Source organism: Podarcis liolepis (assembly GCF_965112155.1).
Source record: "Podarcis liolepis genome assembly, chromosome: 5".
Taxonomy (NCBI): Eukaryota; Metazoa; Chordata; class Lepidosauria; order Squamata; family Lacertidae; genus Podarcis; species Podarcis liolepis.
The window spans coordinates 64,953,798-64,969,501 of record NC_139556.1 but is presented as its reverse complement, the minus strand read 5'-3'; the positions used below and the strand labels follow the sequence as shown (position 1 = coordinate 64,969,501).

At 45.4% G+C, this 15,704-nt stretch overlaps 1 protein-coding gene across 1 annotated transcript in view; it reads left to right on the top strand.

The window, feature by feature from the left end:
- Positions 1-14,058: 14,058 nt before the first annotated feature.
- ETV5 (ETS variant transcription factor 5) overlaps positions 14,059-15,704 on the top strand; it is a 41,319-nt gene continuing 39,673 nt past the window's right edge. Inside the window, exon 1 of the mRNA XM_083506489.1 lies at positions 14,059-14,187. The gene's annotated coding sequence lies outside the window, so the exon portion shown is untranslated. The remainder of the gene's footprint in view (positions 14,188-15,704) is intronic.

Sequence of the window (15,704 nt, the reverse complement as noted above, 5' to 3'; positions counted from 1 at the left end):
TTGGGCCACATCCGGCCCATGGGCCTTAGGTTGCCTACCCCTGGGATAGAGCAATGTTGGTGAGCAAAACATTCTGCAGTGTCCACTCAGTGTCCACTCTGCAGCCCCAAGAAACAGGTTGCTGCTCATCTTTTTTATAGAAAGGAACCTGAAGATGAAAGATAAGACAAGCCTGGGAACCCACAGCTTCCGGTGTGCACCTTGCAAACCTCAGAGGACTTGCTCCGTGGTGGCACCCCAGTTTTTGAATGCCTTCCCTAAAGAGGTATACCTGGTGCCTACTTTACAATCCTTCTGGTACTAGATTAAAGCTACAGCCCTAACCCCACTTACATGGTAGTAAGCCTCACTGAATCCAATGAGGGACTTATTTCTGTTCTGAGTAAACATGATTGCAGCCTAATATAATCCCTTGGAAGGTTTCCTTCATTGGAGGTATTTAAGCAGAGGTTGGATTGTCATCTGTCACTGATGCTTTAGTTGAGATTCCCGCATTGCAGGGGGTTGGACTAGATCATTATTTCCCAACCTTGGGTCTCCAGCTGTTTTTTCTGACTACAATTCCCATCATCCATGACCACTGGTCTTGCTAGCTAGGGATGATGGGAGTTGTAGTCCAAAAACAGCTGGAGACCCAAGGTTGGGAAACACTGGACTAGATGACCCTCGAGGGCCCTTTGAATTCTATGATTCTACGGTTTTTATTTACCCAGGCATGTAATGTGTTTTGCATTATTTAGCTGCTGTCATTTTCTATGGCTGCTATCGTTGGTGTTTTATTGTATCGCATTAGGTATTAATTAATTCGTTATCTGTTGTATACCACTGTGGACTCCATTTTGAAGAAGGGTTATATAGAAATGCTTTGAAATAAATGAAATAGGCCTTTAAATCTCCCAGCGTGGCAAGAGACATCCTGCCTGTTCTCTTGCCAACTCTCTCATCTGCTCCTCCCCTTCTTTCTGTGAGGCATACCTGGCGCTCTGATCAATTACAGGAAGCAGGGAGAGGGTGGATGAAAGAGCTAGGAGGGAACAGGCAGGAGGAGCCATAGATGGCTTACCTCCTCCTGCAGCACTTGGAAGTTGAAAGGGGGTTGAATATGCCACGCTCCCAATCTGGCAGCCCCACCTGTCTCATATAGAACCATTTGATTTTCTTTTTCCTGTGCTTATATCTAAGTCAGATATGGGGAACGTGTGACCCACTGGCCCTTGGAGTCCAGCTGCTGTCAGCTCCAGCCAGCATGGCCATGGCCAGGGGTGAAGGGGATTACCGTTCAGCAAGATGCCTAAGCAGGCATGTGCCACGTTCATAAGCTGGTCTTTCACTTATTTTTTGCCCCACAAAGGCAAATTTAGTATATGGAATCATCATTTATGAGCTCATTAGCATGAGAGAGCTTGGGACAGGGTTTTTTCTTCTTTTTCCATGTCATTCTTTCTCCATTTACTAGAACTGTTAACCATTGGAAATTCTGGCTCCTATCAGAATGGCAACTCTTTGTACAACAGCCCTGCTCCTTGTGTGGCTGTAAGCTTACTGTGGTTTGTTCCTGAACTGCAATCCCTTTTTCAGGGCGAGGTTATGCCTTTTAGGCAGAAATGGGTCTGGTCAAGTGGTTTCCATCACTGCATCTCTATGCTGCAAAGCAGTGCGCCCATTAGACTTCTGCCTCTCTCCTGCAGGAGGCAACAACCTGTCCTGTTCACTCTGCAGGCCTGAGGGAGCCGAGGCAGAAGCAGCAGGAGCCCAGTTTGGCTTTTGCATTGTCAAGAGAGCAACTGATGTGAATTCCAGCTGTGAGGTTTTTATTCCAGGTGATGACTCATTAGCCCAGCTTGATCTCCAGCCCAGGCAGAGTATACAGGCTGACAGCCAGACAAAGCAGCGTTTATTTGTGAATGTCGCAAATGCCTTCTGCATACAGCCAGTGCCCAATTCACAGAGAGCTCCTCTAGGGCCATTGGGGGGGCCTGCTGTGCTGGCTTCTCCAGTGACATTAGGCATCTTGCTTTATTTTGTGTGGCAGGCAATTTGTGGACTGGGCGCTTTGCAGAAAAGCAGGCCAAACTCTCTGCTCACTGGGGTAAGGTGCTGTTTACTCTCCTGCATTTACATCAGTGTAGAACTTTGGCCAAGGAATCTGGGGGTCTGCACCTGGAACCTTTTGCATAAAGTAAAGGCAGTTTAAGCAAGCAACCTTGTGATACTCCAGTATTTGCACCATGTTTGTTCCTTGCTTATTTCCCTTCCTGTCACTCCGCACATTCAACTTTTTTTCTCCTCCCATTCTCAGTCTGCACATCTACCATAGTTCCCTCTCCCATCCCTGATCTTTCTGCCCCTCAGTGCTCTGAAGTGTATTTTGGAATATTGCCTAGAAGATAGATTCTGGGGGAATGTAGCTTGCTGAACAGCCATCCAGGATGAAACGTTGAGTCAAATTATTTGCTGTGCTCTGCTTCTCCATGTCGTGAAGGACTGTGCCAGATCTTCCGATCCCTTGTCAGTTTAGTGGGCTGCTTCCTTAGGCCTGGTCACCATCTTGCAAAATACCAGCTATGTGCCCCTTAGAACAGCTGAGCAAGAATGCTAAACAGTGCCACCTCCACCACTGCACAAAATGGCTCAATGCACCACTTTGGCGCCTAAGGAATCGCTGCCCAGTTAAAACAATTCCACTCCAAAGAAATGCAGTCCATTCATATGGTGGCGCTAGAAGCCAGCTCACAATCCACATTCATCACATAATGACCGTTGATGAAACCAATATTTGCATATATGAATGAAACATGAACCTTTACCAATTAATCCCTTCAGCGAGAACATTTGCACCATCCAGTTCCACCTCAAATGCAACATTTCCAGGTGGAGACATTTCACACGTTCAGCTGAGTCACCAGGTGTTGGGTAATGCAGTTCTGAGAAAGTGAATTATATGTGTGCATGCCTGAAACAATCCAACATATATAAAGTATGGAAGCAGTTCCTCTGGTTTTTGGTGGGGTTTTCTTTTTGGTGGAGTGCTGTTAGTGTCATTCATGGGATTGCTTAATTCCTAGGAGTCCATCCCACCACTGCTAAGCACCCGCCACCTACAATGCTTTTATTCGGGAATCATGGCCTTACTGTTGAAATCCATGCTGACGGGGAATGTAGGAAACTGCTTTTATCAAGTCAGACCATTGGTTCATCCACCAGAGTAATGCCTGCACTGGCAGGTGGCAGCCCTCCAGGGTTTCCCAACCCTGCCTGGAGACGCTGGGGATTGAACCTGGGACATTCTGCATGCAAAGCATGGGCTCTACCATTGAGCTACAGCCCATCCCTCAATGACACGACCATCCTTGCTCCTGTCACTCTCGCTATCTGGTGGATGAAGTTGCTCTGTCCCAGTTCGGTTCATGCTCATAAACCTTCTGAGGAAACAACACAGCAGTCCCACGATATAAATTCAGCGTATGACGACACCAAACCACAAGCAAAACTCCCGATTGAAAATTTGGTATGCACAACGTTTGCCTCTGTTGCAGAAGCTACCAGACTAAACTGCACTTCACTAGCATCTCACTAACCAATCTTCGGGGACTCTCAGTGCAGCCAGAGAGAGGACCAGGTACGTAATGGGGCAAAATGGGCATCTCTCCATTTAGGCTGTAATCAATGCACACCTCCCGCCTAGTGTATTGTGTGAATACAGGCAGCTAGAGTTATTCCTGTTCCTCACCATGAAATGTACTGTATATCCTCCTGAGCATGGACTGCTCTTCCTCCTTTCCCATGGATCTCGATGTAGTTCCCTGCATGGAATTGTGTGAATTCGTAATGTAGCTCATGTTTATATGTAAATCCTAACTGATGTGGTTTTACATCAAATAAAATGACAATGAAGTAATGGCTAGTTCTGGGGCGACTTTTGATTGAGAGCACCAGCCGGAGTATCACCAACTGCACTTTTCCAGGCACAATAGCGTGACAGTGCTGCTGTCTTGTGTGCCTGAAAATAAGCATCCTGTGTCCAGATTGCAGTAGTTCTCCAAGAAACTTTCTGATTGTTCAGTGTTCAAGGGCAACACAATTGCAATGAGTAGAAAGGAGGACCTAAAAAAGCAAGGGCACCTTCTGCAAAACAGGCCATAGCTAGCCCAGGTGCCGGAAAACAACAGCATCAAAACAAACGGTGATGACAAAACAGAGGAGAACCCTAGTCATAAGCACAGAGTAGGGTGGTGGTGATCCCATTCTTCTCTATGCAAGAGAAAGAATAAAAATGACACTTGACCTGCTCAACCACATTTACAGTTGCCCATCATTCAAGTAGCCATTGGTTACAAGTCATTAGGGGACCAATGGCAACCTCAGTCTCTCTGTCTTCTGGTGTTGGTGTTGCACACATGCGCCACTTTATTGGCGTAATTGTAATACAACCCAGCCACAGCAGAGTCCTTGGCTCCAGGCTATCATTACATTGTCTGTCTTGGGAAAGCGCTCATCATAACAACCCATTGCCACAATCAAGCCCGTAATACCAGCTGCAGTCAACAGCAACGTCAGTCCAAACCAAAATGAAATCTGAGGCTCCTCTCGCAGGCAATTGGCAAAATACACTCTAACCAAGGTTCTGGGAGTTCCTTCACTTTTAGCTGGTATGTTCTTGAAGACCACATGTTGAATCTACCAGGTCATTCATTCACAGTTTATTGGGACATAGTCAGACCACTGGTCTATCTAACTATGTATTGCCCACTTATCATTCATGACCATTGACCATGGTGGCTGATGGGGAATCCAATAACATCTGGAGGGTACTGCATTGCTTCCCCTGGATATGCCAACCTGAACAGAGCTATGAGCTCTTGCTTCTAGCCCTGACAGCTAAGGGAGACTTTAGATCACCTGCCTTCCTTGAAACTGGGTGAAGGGCATTGGGCTGTCATTTGTCCTGTAAATAACAAATTCTGGATAGGAAGCATTTTGCCCTTGAGCTCCCATGTCTTCTACACGTACTTGGCCCATCTCCAGCTATGACAAAGTCATGAAACAATTCTTGGGGGTAGCAGGGGACTTCCAATCATTTCATCCTCTTCATGTTTTGGAAGTCCAACAAAAAAGCAAGCCCAGTTGTAGCAGTGACGGAACATTTCCATTTTTATTTTTTTTATTGAACATTTAATTTTAAAATAAAAAGACTGATTTATGTCATTGTAGCCGGTATAAATCAAAGCTCCTGGTTTAAAAATAATCAGTTTCTTTCCCCTCCCCGTCACCCTCCACCCCAGGAGAACAAAAATAAAAGGCAGCAGCAGGCGAGCTCACGTGTCTCCAAAACCAAAGAAAAAACTCCATGTGAAAGGTATTGTGTTAAATTTAGAGCCTATGGTTGTTGGGGTTTTTTTTTTTTTTAGAATGGGTTATATTTAGTCAAATTTATTCTACCCTCTCTCCAGCAGAGCTTCAGTGGAAACGTATAATGTAGAAGGCAAAGGATGACTTCAAGCAGTTTCTTCCATCAAACCAGCTAATAAAACAGGCTTTGTTGAGGCTGCAGAACCATCATTCCATGGGTCCACCACTTAGCCTTAGAAATAATTTTATACCTTAAAAATTGCACAGACTGGACATAATTTTAGAGGACCAGCCTGAATTATATCCTCCTGGCCACTTGCCAGAACAGATGGGTCCAAAGCTTCCCCCCCCCCACAAAAAACCCCCAAACCCATTGGAACTGTTCAAGCTGTCAGTGTGAGGTGCCATAGCATATGCACATGTGCTAAGGAGGCCCAGAGGTCAGTTGCATGCATGGCCCATGAATGTATTAACAGACCCACATGTGTTCAATACACATGACTCCCCCCCCCCCCCGAATTCTGGGGACTGTAGTTTGTTAATGGTGCTGGAAATAGTAGCTTTGTGAGGGGGAGACTATAGTTCCCAGGATTCTTTGGGGGGAGGCATATGCTATAAATGTGCATTGTGTATGTTTCAAATGAACCTATAATGTGGACCTGGAGTTATGGAGATGGAGATTGTTCCTACATATTCACACACCCATAACAAGACCTTGCAAAGAACACTGCCCATTTAAACCATAATAAATCTTTCCCAGAGTTACTTAAGAAAGTCCTGAAAGGAAGGCAGAAAAGAAGAAGCCCAGGCCAGGGAGTTCATAACCATCACTTCCTGAAGGTGGCCTCAGAGAAAGGTTGGGGCTCCCTGCCACCTTCCTGACACAGGGATGGACAAATCCATCTCTGTTTGACCTGTGTCATTTTTGCGTTTGATTATTCATAAATTTGTTCTGTTCCATTCCTGTACATTTGTTTACGGAAAGCATATGCTGTGACATGCATTTTTGGCACGTCTCCTGAACGTATCACAAAATTTGGAGAAGTGCAAAATCAGAAAGATAATCACATTCTGATCTCTGTGTTAATCCCAGAGATATGAATTAGGTCGGTTCACTTACAACACAGACCAAATTATTTTTTTCTTCAATTATATCCTAGGGCTACTTAAGAAAGACTTGTGTGCCTTGAAAGAAGGCCAACAAGAAGAAGTATGGGCCAGGGAGTTTGTCATTGGCTTCTGAAATTAGTGTGAGATCACACAGTCCTGTATGTTGAGCCATTTGTTTGTTTTTATATTTTTAAACTGCAAACCGCCTTGGCAAACAAGCGGTATATAAGTACAATGAATGAATGAATAAATGAATATCTCTCATGTGATTCTATGTTAGTTCTCCAATTTTGCCATGGTGCCTACAGACAGCATAAAGCACAAGTAGCCAATGCAATGCCCTAAATACGTTGAGGGACCCCAACTCCCATCAGCATGGCCAATGGTCAGGGGGAATGAGAACTGGAGTCCAATGACATCTGGCTTTCCATGGTTCCTCCCCAAAGATGCCAGGGCTCTGTTGCTATCAGCATACAAAACTCCCCTGTTACCCCACCAAAATGTGGGATATTTACAATGCAGTCAAACCAACAATGCATGTTTGCTAGATAGGCTGAAGCTCACAGAGTTTTCCTGTAAGTTTGCTAGAGAGAATGCTGAGAGATGCTCCCACTGTGCCCTGGCCCGGGAAGGGCATAGCAGATATATACAGTGGTGGAGCTTCATACTCCGGTACTGGGGGCGGAGAGCAGACGGGGGCGTGGCTGGCACACATCCTGGGGGCGTGACACCCAGCACGGGGGGGAGGGGCAGGCAGCTGTGATGGCACCCCACCGGGGTCATGGTGCCAGGGGCAGTGCGCTGCCCCCGCCCCCCTCTTCCTCTTCCAGTGGATATATATACCAGTATTCTGAGTGAGTAAATGTTATTTTTACCTTTTACAAGATTGTTTGTGGGATTTAAAAAAGGAGAAAATACCAGGAGAATCCAGTCTGCCTTAAAGCATCCTGTATTACTTAAATTAAAAAGCTAAAACTAGCCTATCTAAACTTTCTTTTAAGTGATACACTCTGCTGAATTCACAAATGTGAGGAAAGAATGATAATATCTAATGAATATATCCTCTCCTAGCATCTATACTTATTCCTACACAAAGCCTCTAAATAGCCCAGCAATTACAGTAGAGCTTGCCTACGAACTGAACCCAGGACCTCTTGAACCCTAAGTGACCCTCATGCCCCTTCCTGACCATATAAAAAAGGTTTATGTATATGTGTGTGTGTGTGTGTGCGCGCGCACGCGCGCGTGTGAAAGACGTGAAAAGACGTGAATTAAAGATAATCCTCGCTAGGAAAAAGATAAAGTAACTCTCTCAGCAAGGAGAAGATGAAACCTTGCAACAAGCTGCTCTGCTTCCTCGTGCAACGCGCCTGTCTGTCTGAAACAGCAACTGACGCCACAGCATGACTTGGAAGCACTCACTGGCCCGGACCCAAGTGTTCCCACAAGTTTAATTACATTGCTATCAGTTGAACAATTCATAGGAGCATGTTAAGATCAGAACAACTCAACGGGTTGTGAATCGGTAGTGTTTTTATAAGCCACTAGAGCAGCCTTTGCCAATGCAGTGCCCTGCAGATGTTTTGGACTTCAACTCCCATCAGCCCCTGCCCATCTACAGGGCACCACGATGGCAAAGGCTGAATCAGTGAGATAGTGGGGAAATGTGTGGAAGTGAAATGGCATGGGTCAGCTGGTGAGGCCCAGACCAAGTTTGACTTCACTTTTTCCTACTGGCTTTGTCCCACTTTTCTGTCCTCTTCTTACTCAGAGCTACTCATGCAAGCCCTCTTTCCTCTTTCCCACGCCACAGTCTGCATCTACTGCCACTGCCTCTACTTCTGTATGAACTTCAGGCCCATGCCACCTCGACTTCCCTTTTCCCTCACACTGTTTCTTTGCTTACTTGCCTGCTGCTGCCATGTGCACCCTATCCCGTATCTCCCTTTTAAGGCTACCTACATTGCCCAACAAACCACCTGTTCACTTGCCAGGCATAATGGGCGTCCATTCTGAGATGTTCTGTGCCAATGCCTTAGAACCACCCTCCCAGTGTAACTGGGAAAAGTGGCTCTCTCCGGTGGCGGAGAGCAGGCGGGGGCGTGGCTGGCATGCCTGGGGGCGTGGCGCCCAGCACGGGCAGGGGGGCAGCCATGATGGCACCCCACCAAGATCGTGCTGCCAGGGGCGGTGCGCTTCCCCAGCTCCCCTCTTCCTCCACCAGTGGCTCCCTCCCCACTTCAGAACTGAGTTTAGGGCCCTAGAAGATCTCACATGAGCAAACTGAAATTCAGGCAGTCTGGGGGACCCATTGACTTGCTGACTAGTTGTGCTAGATATATATGCTACCTCCAGGATTAGAGGCGCTGCCTTCATGGGCAACCTTTAGCCATCTGTTTGGCTATTGTGGGGAACAGGATGCTGGACTAGACGAGTCCTTCATCGGATCCTGCAAGGTGCTTCTTGTTTTCTTGACCTGTAAGTAAGAATAGGGTCTCCGAGTGGGTGCAGCCCAAAAGCACACTTAGAGCAGAAAGAGAAGCTGCTTTGCGTATGGGGGTCTAGTTTAATCCCTGGCATCTCCAAGCATGGGCATAGCCAAGGAGGCAGGCAGCTGTCCCTCCCTAAATCCATCAAAATCCATCAAAATCAATAAAAATCTGAGGTTCTGCCCCCCCCAACAAAAATCATGGCTACGCCCATGTCTCCCAAGTCCCAAAGGACTCCCAAAATGCCAGTCAGTGTAGGAGGGCCAGTGGTCTGACTTGGTTAAGTCAGCTTTCAAGCAAGTAAAAAGGCACAGGGCACTGTAGTTACAATGCAACTCTATGCTTCTTTACTCATAGCAAAGACCCCACTTCATGCCAGGTTAAGTGTGTACACACTGGATTAAACAGATGAGACAAAAGACATTTGAATCGGCAAATAAGTGCGGAAAACTGTTGGCTTGGCAAATAAAAAAAGACAAAAACTTAATACCATTACGAATTTGGAAGTGGAAGGAAATAATATACAGAATCCAGTGGAAATTAGAAAGTGCTTCCAGAGGTATTTTAAACAATTATATACACAGGAGACGCAGAAAGAAATGGACATTGATAGATTTCTGAAAACTAATGGACTACAAAAAATCTCTCAGGAAAAGAAGTTAATGTTGAATTACAAAATAACGGAGCAGGAAGTAGAAGGGGCCATTCAGAACATGCAATTAGGTAAATCTCCAGGACCGGATGGATTGACTTCAAGATACTACAGATCTCTGAAAGAATAGTTAATACAACCTTTAAAGGAAGTCTGTAATGAAATACTGGAAGGGAAAAGGGCACCAGAGTCGTGGAAGGAAACTTATATTACACTTATACCGAAAACAGAGACTGAAAAGACTCAAGAACTACCGCCCAATATCACTGCTTAATGTGGATTATAAAATTTTTGCAGATATTTTGGCTAAAAGATTAAAAAAGGTGTTAGCAGAAGAAATTCATAAAGATCAAGCGGGCTTTCTCCCAGGCAGACATTTGGCTGACAATACGAGGAACATAATATCTTAGAAAAACTACAAGTGAAGATTAATACTAAAGCAGTTCTGATATTTGTGGACGCGGAAAAAGCCTTTGACAATATTTCTTGGAGTTTTATGAAGAAGAATCTACAGGGGATGGGGGTTGGTCAAGGATTTGGAAATGGTATAGGTGCAATTTATTCAGAACAAAAGGCTAAATTAATTGTGAATAACGTAGTGACAGAAGAATTTAAGATTGAGAAAGGAACACGACAAGGTTGCCCAATCTCTCCATTGCTTTTTATATCGGTCCTGGAGGTTTTGCTAAATACGATTAGAAGGGACCAATTGGTTAAAGGTATACAAGTGGGAGCTAAACAGTACAAACTGAAAGCATTTGCTGATGATTTGGTATTGACTTTACAGGAGCCAGAATTTAGCACTAAAAGAGTATTGGAATTAATTCAAGAATTTGATCAGGTAGCAGGCTTTAAGTTGAACAAGATGAAAACTAAGGTTTTAGAGAAAAATCTAACTGTGATTGAGAGAGATAACTTTCAGAAGGAGACAGGATTAACACTGGTTAAGAAAGTGAAATATTTAGGGGTTAACATGACTGCTAAGAACATGAATTTATTTAAGGATAACTATGAAAAATGTTGGACTGAAGTGAAAAAGGACTTAGAAATATGGTCAAACTTGAAGTTATCACTGTTAGGTCGAATTGCTGTGATAAAAATGAATGTATTGCCAAGGATGCTGTTTCTGTTTCAAACATTGCAAATTTTGGACAAAATGGACTGTTTCAAGAAGTGGCAGAGAGACATCTCTAGATTTGTCTGGCAGGGCAAGAAGTCTCGAATAAAATTTAAGATATTAACTGATGCTAAAGAAAGAGGTGGATTTGCCCTGCCAGACCTTAAACTTTATTATGAATCAGCCACCTTGTGTTGGCTGAGAGAATGGATGCTTCTTGAAAACACTGATGTGTTGGATTTGGAAGGCTTCAACAATGTATTTGGTTGGCATGCATATCTGTGGTATGATAAGGTTAAAGCACACAAAGCGTTTAAAAACCATATTGTCAGAAAAGCACTGTTTAATGTCTGGATAAGATATAAGGACTTGCTAGAAAATAAAACCCCAAGATGGCTGTCACCAATGGAAGCAAAGGCTCAGAAAAAAACTCAATATGGAGGCCAAATGGCCGAAGTATTGGGAAATTCTGGAACAAGAGGGAGACAGATTAAAACTGCTGAGTTTTGAAAAATTAAAAAACAGAGTGCGAGACTGGCTCCATTATTATCAAATAATGGATGCATATAATTTGGAAAAAAACTAGGCTTCCAGGTGGAAAAATCAAAATTGGAAACAGAATTGTTAGACCCCAAAGTTAAGAATCTGTCAAGAATGTATAACTTGCTGTTGAAATGGAATACTCAAGATGTAACAGTGAAATTTGCTATGATTAAATGGGCACAAGATGTTGGACATAACATAATGATGGCTGACTGGGAACAGTTATGGACCACAGGTATGAAGTTTACGGCATGTAATGCCTTAAAAGAGAATCTAATGAAAATGATTTACAGGTGGTACATAACACCAGTCAAGCTTGCAAAAATCTACCATTTGCCCGATAATAAATGCTGGAAATGTAATGAGACTGAAAGTACATTCTTTCACCTTTGGTGGACATGCCCAAGGATTAAGAATTTCTGGGAGATGATTTATAATGAAATGAAAAAGGTATTTAAATATACCTTCCTGAAGAAACCAGAGGCCTTTCTCCTGGGCATGGTCGGCCAATTGGTGCCAAAGAAGGATAGAACTTTCTTTATGTATGCTACAACAGCAGCAAGAATACTTATCACAAAGCATTGGAAGACACAAGATCTACCCCCCCCGGGAAGAATGGCAGATGAAGCTGATGGACTACATGGAATTGGCGGAAATGACGGGCAGAATCCGAGACTAGGGAGAAGAGTCGGTGGAAGAAGATTGGAAAAAATTCAAAGTATATTTACAGAAATATTGCAAAATTAATGAATGTTAGAAGGATTACTTATTTTTTAAGTAAAAATAGATTGTTAATGGGCTAAAGTGGACAATTTAAGGTTAGATTGTGTTAAGATAAATTATAGAACAAAAATTGAGAAAGATGGAAAGGATTTGCTGAAATAGCTAATTGAACTAGAATACAAAAAGGGAGATGTGAGGAGGTTGATGAAACAAGTACAGTGGTGCCCCACAAGACGAATGCCTCGCAAGATGAAAAACCTGCTAAACGAAAGGGTTTTCCATTTTTCGATGCGCTTCGCAAGACGAATTTCCCTATGGGCTTGCTTCGCAAGACGAAAACGTCTTGCAAGTCTTGCGATTTCCCCCCTTTTTCTAAGCCGCTAAGCCGCTAATAGCCTTTAAGCCGCTAAGCCGCTAAGCCTTTAATAGCCGCTAAACCGCTAATAGCGCTAATCCGCTAATAGGGTTGCTTCGCAAGACGAAAAAAACCGCTAGACGAAGAGACTCGCGGAACGGATTATTTTCGTCTTGCGAGGCACCACTGTAAATGAAAGATAAAGATACGGAAATATTGGATGTGTTTTTAAATGTTTTTGTTTTTCTTGTTGTTTTGCTGTATTGTTTTTTGTTTTTGTTTTTATTTCTGATGTATTGTAAGGTTTTGTTTTGTTTTGTTTAACTTTTCATTGTTTCTTTCTTCTTTTTTCTGTAACTTTCAAACCTCTAATAAATATCTTTTTAAAAAAAAAAAAAAAAAAAGGAGGGCCAGTGGTCTGACTTGGTTAAGGCAGCTTTCAAGCAAGTAAAGAGGCACAGGGCACTGTAGTTACAATGCAACTCTATGCTTCTTTACTCATAGCAAAGACCCCACTTCATGCCAGGTTAAGTGTGTACACACTGGATTGCAGCCTTGAGGCTATTCCAGACGTCCCAGGAAAGACTCGCAGCAGTTTCTGCAGCCCGCACTTCTCTTTTGAGTTAAGCATTACTGGCGCAACCGGAGTGTGGATCTGTCCAGCGACCAAACAGTCTAAGCCTATGCATGCATGGGCTGAAATGTTAACAGCATGGGGAGGCAAACTAAGGCCCAGGGGCCAGATCCAGCTCAATCGCCTTCTAAATCTGGCTCACGGACAGTCTGGGAATCAGCATGTTTTTCCATGAGTAGAATGTGTCCTTTAATTTAAAATGCATCTCTGGGTTATTTGTGAGGCCTTGCCTGGTGTTTTTCCATGAGCAGAATGTGTGCTTTTATTTAAAATGCATCTCTGGGTTATTTGTGGGGCATAGGAATTCGTTCATTATTATTTTTTCAAAATATTATCTAGCCCCCCACAAGGGACAGTGGACCGGCCCCCTGCTGAAAAAGTTTGCTGTCCCCTGGTTAACAGGCTTTGCACTGTTTGTAACGAAAAATGCCGTCGTTGGATTAATGCCCCAGACGAAAGGCCAGAAGATTTTGTTCCTGACATTTCCCCCTCCCTTGCAGCTGAATGAGCAGGGCAGTGCTGGGGGCACGGTGTTTTCCTCACGATGGCCCTGATTTCTGGTGGGGGTGGTAATAAGAATGAAGTTCAGGTGCCAAGATCGAGGGTGACCTGCTATGGCGATTATTTCTTACTCCGGCCGCCGCCGACCTGGCCGGTTGTCGTGAGATGGTCCTGCGTGCGGACACGAGGCGAAAAAGAAGGCGGCGGCGGCACGGGACTGTGGGCAGCCAAGGAGCGTTCACTTCGTAACGGAGCTGGCAAAAACAGACTCTCCGCCGCCGAGCTGCGCGTTCCCTTTAAATCCCTCCCTGCGCCTCTGCCTCGCCCTCGGAACGCGACCATTCTTTCTTTTCCTTTTTTTATGAATGAAAACGCTCCTCGAAAAAAGTATGTAAATCAAGGCCGCCTTGATTGGCTATATTTCCCTGGAGGAAAAAAACATTAGGCAGTTCATCGTTGCGAGGAGGCGGGCTTAGAACGCACTGGCTGGGCCGCCGCAGCCATTCAGGACCGGGAGGCGTTGCAACATCCGAGCGCCATTGGGTGCGTGGTAGGGTAAACAAGCTGAGACTGACAACCTCTGGCGGGGCCGTGGGCCAATGGGGACGGGGCGGGGCGGGCTCTGGAGGCCGCTCGGGGGCTCCGGCAGCAGCCCGAGGAAGAACCAGGGCTTCTAGCGACTGCACAGCGGCAGCGCGCTAGTTCTATGGCCAGGTGAGGAGGGGCGAAGGCGACGCAGCCTCCGGGGACTGGGGTCGGGATCGGGGCCGGGGGTCCTGAGCGGTGGGGTGCTGGGAGTTGTGGGATCGGCTGGGCGGCCTGAGGCTGGCGGGGGCGCAGGTGTCCGGGGGTGCAAAGTATTGCGGGGGGGGGTTGTGTTTGGATAAGCTTGGGATGCCGTGGCTGAGATGGAGGCAGTGATTCGGTCTGCTGGAGCCTGGGGTAAGCAGTGGGGCTTGATCTCAGGTGCGGGAGGGGGCACCTCTGGGGGCTGCAACAGAGTGCCGGGAGGAGAAGCTACGGCGTAGCCTTTCCAAAGGAAGACTGCACAGCCGCGCCGCCACAGGCTGCAGCAGGCACTGGCTGGGTCGGGAGGTGGTTGCTGGTGATGGTGATGTGTTTTTTGTGAATGTGGGCGATTTTATGAATGGAGCTGGTTTTGTGTGAATGAAGCCTTGAGTGCGGGGGCGGGGGCTGCGTCTCCTCGCGGCGTTCTGCACAGGGCTGTAGGGGTGGGGGCGCCTCTGAAGGCGTTTCGTGAATGGAGCGAGCTGGGAAGTGCGTGCCTTGTTTTTGTGAATGGGGCCCTACGCCGGGGATCTCGTTACACTCTACCTGCTCTTGTTGCTTGCTCTGCCATTCATAAAACTTAAGCCAGATTTGCACACGGGGGAGGGGATGCTAATTGTATTGTTTGGCTGCGTTAAAGGCTTTTCCTAGGGGTACGAGGGGGTGGAGAGGGGAGGCGAATCGCAGCGGCCAGATAGAAAAGCGGATTTAGTACGCGCGACATAATGTTTTTAAAGATGTTGCTTCCAATCGCCGTTTTTGCCAAAAAAATTGCTCTGAATCGACGGGGCAAATTCGGAAAGGAAGATAATTGTGTCCGCGGTGATATTTAGGAGCAGTTTGCAACAGTTGGCCAGCTAGGCTAGATAAAGAAGTTCATAACCGATCTCGCTACCACCACCTTTCTCTCGTCTCTCTCTCCCCCCGCCGCCAACCCCATGTTATGAAACGCACTTACTCAAGGTTGTTTTTTTTTAAGACCACAGATTCTGTATTTTTGAGAGGAGTTTGTATAAAATACTGCTTCTTTTAAACAGGCCATAAATCTCTCTTGTGTTTAAACTTCACGGTGAATTTACTTTAAGGGATGACTGAAAACTGCCCTTTGCTTAGCAGATTTCTTGAAGATATACGGGCTGTTCCAGAGCAGCAAAAGTTGCATCAGCAGAACAAGGGACCGAGCAGTTTTCCATTTCGCGCTGGGTCTTATGCCAACCTAACATGGCTATTTCTTGCAGTGTGTTTTTAAGCTTTCGAGTAAATTATCCGAGATTTCCTTGGCAATCAAAGGTTTAGATCAGCAAAAAAAATAAGCTACTTCAAACAATGCTTGAATGGCTACAGTACTAAGCACAGTTTCTGGTAGCATTGAAATCAAGGGATCTTTTCGGTTTGCATTGCTTAGGCGTAAGTTAAAAGAGCATTGGCTCTCTTTGTAACCT